The 16834-nt window shown below is 34.9% G+C and overlaps 1 long non-coding RNA gene and 1 other non-coding gene across 2 annotated transcripts; one reads left to right on the forward strand and one right to left on the reverse strand.

The window, feature by feature from the left end:
* Window positions 1-2460: 2460 nt before the first annotated feature.
* Window positions 2461-2533, reverse strand: TRNAK-UUU (transfer RNA lysine (anticodon UUU)). Its single transcript has one exon. It is a non-coding gene; the product is annotated as a tRNA-Lys (tRNA).
* A 3421-nt stretch (window positions 2534-5954) lies between these two features.
* LOC130999461 (uncharacterized) lies at window positions 5955-8874 on the forward strand. The gene is made up of 3 exons (XR_009093522.1): window positions 5955-6093; window positions 7947-8013; window positions 8616-8874. It is a non-coding gene; the product is annotated as an uncharacterized LOC130999461 (long non-coding RNA).
* The last annotated feature ends 7960 nt before the right edge of the window (window positions 8875-16834 follow it).

Consider the following 16834-nt stretch of genomic DNA (forward strand, 5'->3'; position numbering starts at 1 on the left):
ATTAAATTAACCAAAAATAAAATCATAATTATTATCTAGAGTTTTAATAATTATTCAAAAATAAATAAATAATTTAAATATATATTATATAGATAAATATATACACAATTAATATCATAAGATAAGCCTAAAAGGTTAAGATGTTGGAGGATATGCTGTTGTGCGGGGCGGTGAAGAAGCTGGTGGCGTTGCTGCATGTAAGCGGTGGGCAGTCGACAACCAAGCGATTGGGCGCGTGCGAGCTGACAAGGTGCAAGTCAGAATCGATGAGTACGGGGGAGTTAAGTTGATGCTGGAGGTGGGTTGCTGAAATTATAAAAAAATAAAAATAAATAATAATAATAATAATAATAATAATAATAATAATAATAATAATAATAATAATAATAATAATAATAATAATAATAATAATAATAATAATAATAATAAAGGTGCAGATTCACCCCTGAAGTAGAGGGTGCAATTAAACTCAAACGTTAACGGACACTTAACGGCGTTAGCCTTTAGGTCAGAGGGGGGAATTTGCACCATTTTCTCGGAGTTCAGGGGTTTAGTTGCACACACAGTGAATAAGAGGGGTTATACGCTATAGGGGCTACTACTTCGGGGGTCAATCTGCACCTTTTCCCTATATAAAATATATATAATTGAACTCATAATTTGTTTTGTGTATTTAACGTATAGTTTAACTAGTATAATTAAATATGACATAAATGAAAATAAATATTTCGAACAAAAGGATGGTCCACAAATATGGTTTTTAGTAGCTGTATTGGCAACTAAAATTAGTTGATATATGAGGTCTCATAGTTACACACATGAGCTCATATCATTTCTCATCATTAAAACATATATGTGTGAGATCATTCAAATCTTATAAATGAGTGTGAGTGTGCAAATTTAGTATTTGAATAGTATCTACCGTGTCAGTAAAATCATAAATGGAACTATAATTTATGCAAAGGAGAGTATTTTAAATTAGGGATATTTGCCGTAAAATACACGAACTTTCAGCAAACTCTGATTTTTCTCATAATCTTTAAAATTTGAAAAAAAAAACACCATCTTTCGATTTTTTTTCTTATTTTTCCCACATGTATGAAATACCCCCAAATAGAAGCTGATTTTAAGACTTTTGACTTAAATTTTTTGATATTTAAGTATGATAGATTTTTTATTCACAAATACATCGACTTTATTATGCCATCCTTATTATCCGTCACGCGTAGGTATAAAAAAATCGAAGTCAAAAGCCCTAAAATTATCTTCTATTGGGAGTATTTCATACTCGTGGGAAAAGTCAGAAAAAATCGAAAGATAGTTTATTTTTTTTCAAATTTTAAAGGTTATGAGAAAAATCATAATTTATTGAAAGTTCGTATATTTTACGACAAATATTACTTTAAATTATGGAACATAACAAATCTATATAATATATAAAAGAGCAGTTTAACAACTATTTTTTCCAGCAATAATTTAAAATTTCAGTTATTTTTAAAATTTTAGTTAAAGTAATTTGTATTGCGGTGATGGAACAACTTTTTCTCCCAAATTAAACTTCTTTCTTTTTTTCTTTTATTGTTTTTCATTATTTTTCAATCTTTCTTTTTTAAAATTGTGTAATTTGAATAGTGATAAAATATTCAATATATATATATCAAATTAAAGATCATAAAATTAGCTTTAATTTGATATATATAATAGGTATAAAATAGATTTAAGATAATAAAGACATTGAAATTTAAAGTTTCAAACTAAATTATTTGTTTCTCTCGCATCTCTCTATTTTACTTATTTTTCTTAAATGATCTATTTTCATTTGATAATAATAATATGTAACACTAAATTTATCAAAATAATTTTAATTATTTAATAATTATAATTATCATCACACTTTAAATAAAATTGAAAATTTATTTTTTTCCAAATTTGAGTTTTTATTGAGTAATTGATGTTGATTATTGTATTTTAATTTTAAAATATATTTGGCATTTATTTATATTTTGATTCTCTTTAATATTAATATTAATATTTATTTATTTATTTAAGTATGTCGTTTCATTTCGTACTCGCCGTGCATCGCACGAACGGGCATACTAGTAATATAATGAAGATGAGTAGTCGGTGAACTCAATTATGTAGATTGTAGTACAATGTTTAAAAAGTAACGTGGAAATCGCATTAATTTTGAGCTCATTCAAGTGTCAAAATTGCATTAATTTGGGCCATTGACTCATTTTTTTTTTTTAGAACGGGCCATTGACTCATTGATATACCAATTTTGTTTCATTTTTGGTTTCATTAGTTTAAATTCTGAATATATGATAAATAAATGATTATGATGATTGGGCAAGAAGAATCTTACGAAGGATAAAAATAATTTCGAGAAAAAAAATAAAATAAAATTTGAATACATAAATTATAAATAAAATCATAAAAATCATAAAAAATTTAGGATTACGCCGTCTGTGGGAATCGAACCCACGACCACGTGGTTAAAAGCCACGCGCTCTACCAGCTGAGCTAAGACGGCCTTGTTAAATTATTGCAAACGTTAAACTATATATTAATGTATATTAAAGGAAGTAATGTCTTACCCATTGAATATATAACTTCCAATCTTCATGTGATTACTTTCTTCATATAAATTAGATAATCATTGTAGTACAATCTCCATGCTCGTATATCATTTATATAATACAAACTCAATTTTTTTTGAGTTGGTCTTAGGTACAATCAGTTATACCGTACAATCGAATTACACCCTAACTTGCATCCTGATTTAAATCGTATAAATAACACTATTCGACTATATAAATGATACTGCCTATAATTGACATTATTTGATTATACAAATGACACTAACCGTGTAAATGACACTATTTGGTTATACAAATGGCACTGTCTATAATTGACATTATTCTATTATACGAATTACACTATAACATTTTAAAATGTCATAGTATCATTTGTATAATCGAATAATCATTTATAATGTTATAGTGTCATTCATACACAATGTCATTTGTATAACCGAATACTGTCAATTATAGATAGTGTCATTTGTATAATTGAATAATGTCAATTATTATAGGCAGTGTCATTTGTATAACCGAATAGTGTAATTTACATGGTTTGGGTCAAGATACGGGTTGAGATCAGAATGCGGGTCAGGATACAATCCAATTGTACTCAAGTTTTTGTATTTTTTTTTAAATATCCCATTGATTTTTTATTTTTTTAGCGGTGTGTTTTAATGAATTGATCTCATTTATGCATGTTAAGCAGTTTGTGTAATATTAGAACAAGACAAGCAATGTGGGACCGGCCCATTCCGTGATCATAGGTTGATAATACGGGAGCCATGGCCCGTTTAAGTTTTCCACGTTTATGGATTTTATAAGAAAATAAATAAATACTATAATCAAATTAAAGATCTAGAATTTGAACCGGAAGCAAAAAAAATTCATATTTATTGATTTTTTTTTTTTTTTTGAGGTGGAAATCAAGAAATATTATTAACGAAGATCCCCGGCTAATCAAATCCATGAGCCAGCCCGGGAAAGCTGTCTCCCAAAACATAGCTTTAGTACAAGATACGTCATACTGAGCTAAAGCATGAGCTATAAAATTAGCTTCTCTTCTAACGCGGCGACAATCCACCACATAATACTCCCTCGCATGCGCAAACGCCTCGCTCGAGATATTTATTGAATCACATGTAAGCGATTTACAATGAATGTAATTTTCTTATATTTTTAATATCTATGTTTTAACGTTTAGGTAACATTTACTTTGTATGATTGCGTATTTTTATTTTTAAAAGTGTGATTTATTTAGTCCCACTAAATAAATCATAAATTAAAATTATTATTTTTATCTATCAAAATTAATCATTCAATGTAAATGCCCTTATTGAATACATCCTAGCAAAAAATTGTATATATCAAAATATATAGTGTATTCATTTAATTTGGGCTCATCAATCCTAATCAGCATTTCTCTTGTCCCATTACCTTTGGACACATAAATTACGAAAAATGTAGTTAATGTATAAAATGAGTTGGTAAAAATATTTAAGTGAAATGGTGTATAAAGTATACTTGAGCTTACTATTAATAATATTTTAATGATTAATTTTATATTTAAAAATGTATGAGATATTAGAGCATTCGCATTGGTGCCTACTTGATAGCTTACTTGATAGAAGTGGATCACATTCAGAGACGGATCTAGAGGTCGGGCAGCCTCGGCGGTCGCCTGGTCAAATTTTTTTTATTACCTATATATATGTATATATTTTGATGAAATCTCGGCGGTCGCCCGGTCTGTTTTCTTTACTAAAAATTCATTGAAAATATCCGATGAAATCTCGTCCGGTCCTAATTAAATTCTTAGATCCGTCCCTGATCACATTAAGTAAGGAGGCCGCATTGGGATTACTTAATAGCTTACTTGATTTTTTCAATTTTGATTTTTGTATTTTTCATTTAAGTTTAATTGCATAAATTTAAATAACATAATTTACTTCAAATTTAAATTGCATTAATTTTGAAATCCTAAAAATTACATAAAACTTAATAAAATAAAAACGAATCCTAAAAATAACTATTCCGGCTCTAGAGGTCCGAAACGTGCCCAAACATGCTCGATCAAATCACGTTGGAGTGCGGCGTGCAACTGCCTATATCGGAGAATAGTATCTATTTGCACATATTCCTCGTAGGAAATCGGGGTTGCTCGACCACTCTCCGTCGAGTCACTGCTAGACGCCCCGTGTCCTGCATCGTCATCTCTCTAATTGGTTGCTCTTTCACCTTCGTGCTCCAAAATTATGTTGTGGAGAATGATATCCTTAAGGTGCTCCACGTACTAATTACGCGCCGGACTTCGAATGATTCCCCACCGAACTTCGAAAACGACGTCAGAAAAATGTAAGCCCGTACATCGGATTGTCGTTGAAATAATCTTGCATAAGACGTAAATGAGCCTCCTCACGATCACAGTGGACATAAGACCAGAGACGTTTAACACGTCCCGGCTCCGGCACCGGTTGCCCGTAGATTTGAGCAAGCAATTGTTTCTGCAACTTAATATCGTCTATGATCGCTTGAGCTACACTGTCGGATGAATCAGACGAAGAATCGTGTTGGGGTTTCACCATTTTTTGAAGAAACAAGAATGAAATATTGAAAGAGAAATTTGGGGAACTTGAAGGAGTAGAATTGTAACACCCGGGCTTTTGATGACGTGTTTAATTGCTTAAGTTTGAGTAATTAGGGTATAGATCCCTTGTTTGATTTACTTTGTAAAGAGATGAAGAGTTATATGAAGTTTTGTTGTTATATTTTAAAGATGTTGAGATGTTCTTTTGATGATGTGAGGATGATGTGGGATTTTATATCCGTATTTGAGTTTGAGTATTTGAATAATTCTAGATAATTATTTGAATGAGAACGGTGAACTCGGAAGTGAAATCTGAGTCCGTTAAGACGTTTTTGAAATTTTTGACTTTTTGACGATGAATAGTAAAGTACGGCTATTTCGTCTTTTTGTCGACTTTCAAAATCTTACGTGCACGTCGTCGAGAAATATTCTTAGTTTTTCGATACGAGTCCAATAATGAAAGTTTTTATTTTTGGACGACGAGTGAATAGTAAATCGGGATTTCTCGATAAACGAACCGAGCTCGTTTATCAGAATTTCGAGAACGAGCTTGTATTTTCTATATTTATATAGAATTACGAGTGTAATGAAAGTGAGTAGAGGTTGAGAGGGCGAGTAACGAATAATATGGGTAGTTAGTCGTTAAAACGAGATGAAACGAGATATTTAACGACTAACGGGTTAATATCCTAAATATCTAACTTACCCTACCCCTAACCACCCCCCAACTGCCCACTATCCCTCTATCTCACCTAACTCACGCTATATCAGCCCACACCACACACACAACTCACATATTCACACACACAACACCTAAAACACACACTACACACGCCATTTTCCATTTAAGCTTGGACGGAGCTTTTGACCTCCGATTTGAGCACCGAGACGAGCGCCGATCATCTTTTCGATCACGTATCTAAGTAGGTAAGATCTCTACCTACGTTTTGATGGTTTTCTTTTCGATTTTCGTCGACGTCGAAAAACGTCGATTCTCGACTTTATTTTGAAACGACGTCGGATCGTCGTGAAATTTTAGTATGTTGTTCTTGGGTAGATGTTGAGCATGTTTAATGAAGGGAGTAAGAACGGAACGAACCGTAGCTATGAAACCCATGAGGGCAGCCCCGTTTTTCACATATTAGCTTGTCTTTCGATTTTTGTTTGATCGTTTTGACTTGATATTTGTGCTTAGGGGTATGCTAGAATCGATATATATTAAATTCGTATTTTTCCAAGCATGAAAATTGTATAAGTTTTTAGAGTATGATTATTTAAATTCGTGAAGTTTGGGACGTTGCATAATGAATATTATTGCGTATATGTGTTCTACGATATCACATGAGCATGCTAATTGATTTACAATTTATGGATGATAATTGTTGAACGAAATTAAAACTGGAATTCTGTCAAAATTTTACAGCAGTTTCAAGCTTATGTTTCGATGAGTTTTCATTGCTTGATGGCTCTGAAATTTTAGTATGTTTATCTATGATATGTGTATTTCGTCGCTGCAAAATTTCATGTCTTTTGGATGATGTTTGCTATTTTAAAGATATTTTGAAAAACCCTTGACAGAATCTGTCAACTGTTGGTAGACTTCACAAAAACGTTTATATCTATTAATCCATGAAGGATTTTGCATCACCGTTTTTTTTAAACGAAACTAGACTTCAATACTTTTCTGAAAACATAAGATTTCGATTTTTATGACCTCTGAAATAGAGCAGTTTATTATTTCAAAAATGCCCTGTTCTGCTGTCATATTTGTCCAACAGTAAAAGTGTATGAGTTTCATTGTTTATTTGGCAGATCATATGAACGTTTTCTCTTGTGAAATTTTAACCAAATCTTCAAGGATACCTTTAGTTTTGGATGATTAAATTTGATGGAATTTTATTAAGGTTTGCCTTGGTTTCTAATGGCCTAAACAAAATTGGCAGAAACTGTCAATCTTTGACAGCCTGCACTAAAAGAGCAATATCTCCAAAAACCTTTAACCTTTTTGGTTAACTACCATTTTTAGAGTGAACTACACTTCATGAAGTTTTTGAGATCAATTGGTATGAGAGTTTATGATGATTGAGTTGGTTGTTATGAATTTTTAAAGATGACACAAAAACAGCAAAACTTTCTAGAAAACAACTTGATTATATTTGTTTTGATGGATGATACGATATGACTAAATGGTGTGAGTTGTGAGAGTTATGATTAACGCACATAAATGTTGGTATCTGACACTCGAACAATTGGTGTCGAGTATAAATGATAGTTTACTGATAAAGAGTTTTGATGATTTTGAATTGTTTGGTTTGCGTTGAAAAGATGTCAAGATGTTAAGTTTTGAGTCGAGAGACGAGTTCACGTAGTGAGATTCACGCGTTGAAATCTCGTGGCTGACATTATATATGAATAGGTCATGCCGAAATTTTTAGTGAAATTAGAATTTGAGCATAGTCAATTCTTGTTGACCCGTGACTCAAATACATGCCTAATGGAAAGTTTAACTTTCTAATCGGTTAATTAGACGAGATGAGAGCGAATAGATCTGCTAAGAAAGTGGACTTTTCGATGTGTTAAATATTTCTTTTAATTGAAGCGCTGCTAATTATAACATAAGGATGTTATAATTAATGAGTAATGACGAGAGATAATAATTGTTATATTGATTAACAATCAAGAGAGATGAACATTAGAGATACTAATGTTTCATAAAAGAGATTAGATTATTAATCGAGGTTTCTTTTATAACTTCTCACCAATTCTTCATAACGATGAAGGTCCTTTTGGGAAGTAACGACTTGAGGGAGAGAGTGACGTTACTCATTGATACAGAGACACAACGAGGTGGGCATTACTTTTACTATACGTATATAGAGATCCCCTGCGTGTCGTAGGCCTCTTATACGAATGAATGCATGAGATGATCTAACTGTTAATTTCAGTTTCATATATATCAAATGAGTTTAAATGTTACGTTCAAGCAAGTTATTTCATGACAAAATCTTTGAGTTAAAGTTATTTCAACTATTGTCTTGCCATAAAATGTTTCAATTTTAGTATGATATCTATCTGCTTTGGCTTTGCCAATGATGCAATCGAATTCGGGTCCTGAGCAGTTGATAGCTATCCTGCCAGGGCTAGTGTACACCAGTGACCGTGAGTCATCTAGCGGGTTGGCCGGTCAAGTGACCGTGAGAGGTGGCCACCTCTCCGGCACACAGTTTCAGATATGATAGATTACAAAAGAACTTAGTCTGATCAGACGAACTTTAAGAATCACAAATGAACTTAGTAAGCTTGGGCATTTTTAGCGAAAAACTCCCTTGCTGTACTGATTATGATGGCATGACAATTTACAGTTTTGAAGCATGTATTTTTATACCTAGGCATACGTGCCCACTGAGTGCTTTTGTACTCAGCCCTGCATATGTTTTCTAAATGTGCAGGTTGAGCTGATGTGATGATGGTGCTGCAATGAGCGGAGTCTCCAGGGTTGTTAATAAATAGTTAACTTGTCTAGAATATGTCTTCATACATATGTCTAGCTACTTTCCGCTGCAAGATGTTGTTGATGTTATAGTATGTTATGTCATACTTTGAGTCTTAAGAGAATGGTTTCATATGATGTATAACTTGATTAATGATATTAATTAAGTTTTATGCTGTCTTTCATAGACTGTTTTCAATTGAGTATTAATGAATAAAAATGACGAGTTTTATTAAGATGAGTAAGTTTTACGACTATAAATAACGCCCGTTTTCTTCCCCTTCTTCTTTAACCCCATCCCTAGTCGTGGATCACTCGGCCTAACTATCCCTAGTTAGGGCGGGCTGTGACAGAGTGGTATCAGAGCGAAGGAAAGCTCTGAATTAGAAGTCTTGAGTTTAGTCTAGAATGAGTCACTATACTAATAGTTATTAACAACCGTGAGCTCAGCGCACCATCACACCAGGCTCAACGAGGTATGTAAAATTTCAAAGTTTATTTGACGTTAAATTTTGAAGAGCATGATGTTGAGGTTATATGATGAGTTATGATGTTACACTTTAAAGGTGCATAGTTTGAGTTTGAGGATGACAACATGATTAATAATGAGTTATTATGTTGTAAGAGCATATGTTGATGTTACATGATGAATCATGAGAGCGTTTATATCATATGATGTTATATGATTGAGGATGCATAATTATGAGTTATGATGTGATGTATTTGAGATGTTTTGTGATGAGAATTGTTTGAGCAGTTGTGATAAATCACGATGATTTAGATGAAGGAATCTAATGTCATTGTTAAGAGAGATTTTTTTTACTAAGTAGAAGGATGAAATGAGAACTTAGAGCTAAAGCTTGAGAGAATTAGCAATTGCTTTAAGTACTTGTTGGTTTGAGTTATGAGTTTGAGTTATGAGCTTGAGTATAATAGCATGATTGATGAGTTATTAGCATGCTGCAATGAGATATTGTACGATATGTTGAGTTATTTTGTGACGCGAGTTTTGCTCACGCAACCTTAATGGTACTTGAGGAGGTATCATGAGCCATGGTCTTTGGAGATGGCTTTGAGAGAGAATTGTTGAGTTGTCTTACTGAGTCACGATGATTTAGATTAAGGGATCTAATATCATTGTTTAGAGAAATTCCCTACTAAGTAAAGACGGGACGAGATGAGAATTTAGATGTTTTGAGCTTGAGTTTTAAGATAACAGTACTACTTAGTAGGAGTTTTGCTAAGTTATGTTTTGTTTATTTCTGTTGCTGGAGCCAAGTAGAGTTAGTTCCTAGAGTCACCTTTAAGTTCTAGAGTCACCTTTAAGTTCTCCTTATAGGTTGGCCAGGACTGTTGGCACTGCACGAAAGTGGACTGTTGTGAGATCGAACTCAGGAAAGATCGGATACGAGGACGAGGCGTACAGTATGTGGTACAGAGATACCTTAGCAGATTTTCAAACACATGTTCATAGACTATGAAAGGATGAAAGCCTTATGGTTGTTACTAGACTGGATGGCATCGTGCACCTAGTCCCCGTGCTACCAATCGAGTGGTAGGATTGAGCAAGGAAGAAAGCCACTCAATATGATGGGACATGTCGTCTTGAGCATTGGACCCACAGGAGATGGGATTTGTTACAGATACCCAGATTTTCTATGCGGATCTACTGACCGGATGCTTGTTTTCTACCAGGGACTCTAGAAGAGTGTAGTAGATATCGAGTCGATCCTTGAGTATCAGTTACCAAAGATGATAAAATGATAAACGATAATGAGGATGAGAAGTAGCCGAGGAGGGCTAGAGTTGATGAGGATGAGAAGAGAAGTCGATGTAGGCTAGAGCTAAGGATGATCTTGAGAGTATGCGCGGTACACCCTCGTTTTTGATTAGTTGCAATTACATTGCGATGTATATAACTTACTTAGGAGATACTGGTACTTGAGATTTTGACATGATGATAGATAAGCATGCGAATTTAGTACCCTACTGATGTTAAATAGATGGATGTTCCTAGTGTGCTAAAGTAGCAAATAGATGAGTTAACTGATAGCAATTACCGTAGGAGGTCCAGACCGAGACATAGTACTATTAATGGTGTCGATTTAGAAGGGACATTACGATAGATACTATGGTTTTTGTAGGGTTTAAATAACCCCTTTATGTAAGCCCTCTAAAAAGAGGCATTCTACTGATGGATATATTAGGTTGACCAGAGTGGTCTTTTTGTTAGCATTTCGTGAGTGCTTATTGCCTTACAGATGAATGTTAAGGTGACCGTGAGGGTTTCCTTAAAGTTGAGTTAGTAAATTGAACTTGAGTTTTGAGGATGCTTAGAGCGTTGGTCGAGTTGAGTTTTCCTTTTGTGATTTCAAAAATGCCTCAAAGATGTCATCAAGAGTGTGATGTGAAGGATAGGCGGGATAATACTCCGCCACCACCACCGCAACATGAGAGGAGAGTAAAAAAATATTGAACTTTCGAAACAAGAGTCTAGAACATAGGACCCTGAGTTTAAGCTTTTAGCTTGCTGGTGTGAACTTAAGTTTTGTTATGTATAGTATGTTGAGGGTTTAGAAGACACAGAATTTCCAAGTTCGGGATAGTATATCCCGTGTGACTGGGGAGTGATTATGTTGGACCTGGCCAGTCCGCATGATCCAAATCTCAGTAGACGTGTTTTGGGTTTATAAACCCATGTGTTTCAACTTTCGGTTGAAAAGCCAGATGGGTTCTTACTCTAGGTCATTTTTGTTCGACCTGGTAGTTACTTCATTCCACCCTCTGGTCATTCATATGAGTCTCTTGAACAATTTGTTTTGATGTCATTCTAGGGTTGAACCCTTACAACTTTTGAGTTATCTTAGTAGATTCTTTTGATGTATAAGACTAGTGAGAGGCACGTCAGAGGACTTTAACACCTGAGCAACTGGCAAACTACACTTGAGAACAATTGAAGACTACTCTTGAGAAGTATGTACAGAGGAGTACAGTAAGCAGCGAGAGGCTGATTATCGAAGTTTGATGCAAGGAAAGAAATCGGTTGTAGAGTATAATCGAGAATTTTGTGAGCTAACACGTTCGCTCATCAGAAGATGGATACTGATGAAGAGATGTCTGAGTTTTAAGTGCCGGTTTAAGGCAGGACTTTAAGGTAGTATGGGCAAGTTATTGGATGCACTAGTTAGAATCCTGTTTAATACAGGAGCATCGCATTCTTTAATTGGTTGAAGCATGTTACCTTCAAACTCGAACCAAAAACGAGCTAGTCCCAAGTTGAGAGTAATCACTCCTGTAGAAAGAGCTACTACAGTTTCTTACATGATTTCTAGCTTAGAGCTTGAGTTAGGATCACTAAAGATGAAAGCAAGAACCTTGCACTTAATGCCTATGTGGAACGTAGACATTATTCTAAGGATGGACTGGTTAGCAGAGAACTTTGCCCCGATTGATTGTAAGAAGAGACAGATAACTTTTCAACCACCTGGGAAGGAACAGACATGTTTTCACGGCATTGATAGAAAGAAGAGAGTTCCAATCGTTTCGGCACTTCAGGCGTCGAAATTGGTAAAGAAGAAAGGAGCACAAGCTTACCTAGTTTACTTGAATGATGAAGGATAATCAAGTAAAAAAAATAAACTTTGAGGATGTAGCAGTGATAAGGGAATATAGAGATGTATTTTCCGAGGTTTTACCAGGATTGCCACCAACAAGACAGTTGGAGTTCACTATCGATCTAGAACCTGGATCAGCACTAGTGTCGAAGGCACCCTATAGAATGGCGCCTAAGGAGCTACAAGAGCTGAAGATTCAGCTGCAAGAATTGCTCGAGTTAGGTTTTATTTGACCTAGTGTTTTTCCCGTGGGGAGCACCAGTACTTTTTGTCAAAAAGAAGGATGACACGTTGAGAATGTGCATAGATTATCGAGAACTGAATAAATTGACACTCAAGAACAAATATGCTTTACCGAGGATAGACGACTTGTTTGATCAATTAAGAGGAGCGAGCTTTTTCTTAAAAGTTGACTTGAGATCAGATTACCACCAGTTGAAATTTTGACAGAAGGATATACCTAAGACAGCTTTTCAAATGAGGTATGAGCACTATGAGTTCATAGTTATGCCATTCGGTTTGACGAAGGCACCAGTAGTTTTCATGGATCACATGAATTGAGTTTTCATCAATAACTGGATAAATTTGTCCTAGTTTTCATAGATGATATTCTCATCTATTCGAAGAATGAGCAGGAGCTCCAAAACATTTGAAAACGATGTTGGAAACACTAAGAGTTGAGAAGCTTTTTGCCAAATTCACCAAGTGCGAGTTTTGGTTGAACAAAGTAACTTTACTAGGACATGTTATATCATCTGAAGGAATTAAAGTTGACCCCGTCAAGGTACAAGCTGTACATGAGTGGAGATCACCAACTACGCCTAACAAGATTCTCAACTTTTTAGGCTTAGCAGGATACTATCAGAGGTTTATTGAAGGATTTTCCATGATAGCAAGACCGAGAAAAGAAGCTAAGAACAATTGGAAAAAGGAGTGTGAAGAGAGTTTTTAAGAGCTTAAAGGAAATTGACTACAGCACTAGTGCCGCTAGTCCCGGAAATAGATAAAGAGTATACCATCTACACAGATGCGTTAGAGAATGGGCTAGGATGTGTTTTGATGCAAGAAGGAAGAGTTACAGTCTATGCATAACGATAACTTAGACCCCACGAGATAAATTATCCAACGCATGATTTAGAGCTTGCAGCCGTTGTGCATGCCCTGAAAATTTGGAGACATCATCTCTACGGAGTTAGATGTGAGATTTTCACGGACCACAAAAGTTTGAAATACTTTTTCGAGCAGAAGGATATTAACATGAGGCAAAGGAGATGGCTCGAATTAGTAAATGATGTTGACTGCAACATTAATTATCACCTTGGCAAGGCCAATGTAGTAGCCGATACATTGAGCCGGAAGGTCTCGTCAAAGTTAGGATGTATTCTCACGAGAGAGGATGAGCTTATAAAGGACTTTGACAAGATGAGGATAGAGATGATAAAACCACCAGGGACGATAGCAAGTATTGTTGCGACGATGCCTAGTTTGAGGAAAATGGTGATTGAAGCACAAGGAAAGATGAGACAATGAACGAGTTACGAGAAAGGATAAGAGCAGGAGATCTCAAGAGTTACAAAAAAAAAAAAAAATCAGACAATGCTATCTTATTTAAGGGAAGAAGATGCATTCCCCGCGATGATGAACTTAAGAATACGATCATGAGTGAGACTCATGACACGCCTTACACCGCCCACCCAGGAGGCACAAAGATGTATCAGGTTGTAAAAAAATAGATTTTGTGGGACGGAATGAAATGAGACATAGCTTCGTTTGTAGAGCGATGCTTAGCTTGTCAGCAAGTGAAAGCATTACACCAACGACCCTATGGGAAGTTAAAACCGTTGGAGATTCCCGAGTGGAAATGGGATCACATAGCAATGGATTTTGTGACAGCTTTACCCAAAAGTCAAATAGGAAATACAACAATTTGGGTGATTGTAGATCGACTAACAAAATCTGCCCATTTCATACCGATCCTAATCGCGTATGGACCAGATAAGTTATCACAATTGTACGTTCGTGAGATTATAAGATTGCATTGAGTACCGGTGTAGATCACCTCAGAAAGAAAAAAAAAATTTACATCACGTTTTTGGATGAGTTACAGAAAGAGTTGGGTACAAGGATGAATTTTAGCATAGCAGGCGATAGAAGATATTATAGGAACTACTATCCTTGATAGAGGAGTACATCAGGAGAATGTGTTGCCACTAATTGAGTTTGCCTATAAGATGTGAGACAAAGTTTCGAGATTGGAGACAAAGTTTTCTTGAAGGTTTCACCCTCAAAAGGGGATGAATAGATTTGGAGTTAAAGGACAGCTTAGACCCAGAGTTATAAGTCCTTACGAGATATTGCAAAAGATAGGTCCAATAGCGTACAGGTTGGCTTTGCCACCTAGCTTTGGAAATGTGCATAACGTGTTTCACGTGTCACAATTGAGAGGATATATATTTTCGACCCAAACCATGTGGTTTACTAAGAAGAAATGATCTTAGAACCAGACTTGAGTTATGAAGAGAGACCTCAGATGATGCTAAATCATAAAATTTGGCAATTGAGTAATAAGTCGATTGCATTGGATAAGGTTCAATGGAGATATGATAGTTAGAAAGAAGTGGAAAGAGAGCTTGAGGATAAGATGTGAGAGAAGTATCCGAAACATTTACAGGAGGTACAAATTTCGGGACGAAATTTATTTTAAGGGGGAGGGTATGTAACACCCGGGCTTTTGATGACGTGTTTAATTGCTTAAGTTTGAGTAATTAGGGTATAGATCCCTTGTTTGATTTACTTTGTAAAGAGATGAAGAGTTATATGAAGTTTTGTTGTTATATTTTAAAGATGTTGAGATGTTCTTTTGATGATGTGAGGATGATGTGGGATTTTATATCCGTATTTGAGTTTGAGTATTTGAATAATTCTAGATAATTATTTGAATGAGAACGGTGAACTCGGAAGTGAAATCTGAGTCCGTTAAGACGTTTTTGAAATTTTTGACTTTTTGACGATGAATAGTAAAGTACGGCTATTTCGTCTTTTTGTCGACTTTCAAAATCTTACGTGCACGTCGTCGAGAAATATTCTTAGTTTTTCGATACGAGTCCAATAATGAAAGTTTTTATTTTTGGACGACGAGTGAATAGTAAATCGGGATTTCTCGATAAACGAACCGAGCTCGTTTATCAGAATTTCGAGAACGAGCTTGTATTTTCTATATTTATATAGAATTACGAGTGTAATGAAAGTGAGTAGAGGTTGAGAGGGCGAGTAACGAATAATATGGGTAGTTAGTCGTTAAAACGAGATGAAACGAGATATTTAACGACTAACGGGTTAATATCCTAAATATCTAACCTACCCTACCCCTAACCACCCCCCAACTGCCCACTATCCCTCTATCTCACCTAACTCACGCTATATCAGCCCACACACACACACAACTCACATATTCACACACACAACACCTAAAACACACACTACACACGCCATTTTCCATTTAAGCTTGGACGGAGCTTTTGACCTCCGATTTGAGCACCGAGACGAGCGCCGATCATCTTTTCGATCACGTATCTAAGTAGGTAAGATCTCTACCTACGTTTTGATGGTTTTCTTTTCGATTTTCGTCGACGTCGAAAAACGTCGATTCTCGACTTTATTTTGAAACGACGTCGGATCGTCGTGAAATTTTAGTATGTTGTTCTTGGGTAGATGTTGAGCATGTTTAATGAAGGGAGTAAGAACGGAACGAACCGTAGCTATGAAACCCATGAGGGCAGCCCCGTTTTTCACATATTAGCTTGTCTTTCGATTTTTGTTTGATCGTTTTGACTTGATATTTGTGCTTAGGGGTATGCTAGAATCGATATATATTAAATTCGTATTTTTCCAAGCATGAAAATTGTATAAGTTTTTAGAGTATGATTATTTAAATTCGTGAAGTTTGGGACGTTGCATAATGAATATTATTGCGTATATGTGTTCTACGATATCACATGAGCATGCTAATTGATTTACAATTTATGGATGATAATTGTTGAACGAAATTAAAACTGGAATTCTGTCAAAATTTTACAGCAGTTTCAAGCTTATGTTTCGATGAGTTTTCATTGCTTGATGGCTCTGAAATTTTAGTATGTTTATCTATGATATGTGTATTTCGTCGCTGCAAAATTTCATGTCTTTTGGATGATGTTTGCTATTTTAAAGATATTTTGAAAAACCCTTGACAGAATCTGTCAACTGTTGGTAGACTTCACAAAAACGTTTATATCTATTAATCCATGAAGGATTTTGCATCACCGTTTTTTTTAAACGAAACTAGACTTCAATACTTTTCTGAAAACATAAGATTTCGATTTTTATGACCTCTGAAATAGAGCAGTTTATTATTTCAAAAATGCCCTGTTCTGCTGTCATATTTGTCCAACAGTAAAAGTGTATGAGTTTCATTGTTTATTTGGCAGATCATATGAACGTTTTCTCTTGTGAAATTTTAACCAAATCTTCAAGGATACCTTTAGTTTTGGATGATTAAATTTGATGGAATTTTATTAAGGTTTGC

Source organism: Salvia miltiorrhiza, chromosome 8 (assembly GCF_028751815.1).
Source record: "Salvia miltiorrhiza cultivar Shanhuang (shh) chromosome 8, IMPLAD_Smil_shh, whole genome shotgun sequence".
NCBI classification, from domain to species: Eukaryota; Viridiplantae; Streptophyta; class Magnoliopsida; order Lamiales; family Lamiaceae; genus Salvia; species Salvia miltiorrhiza.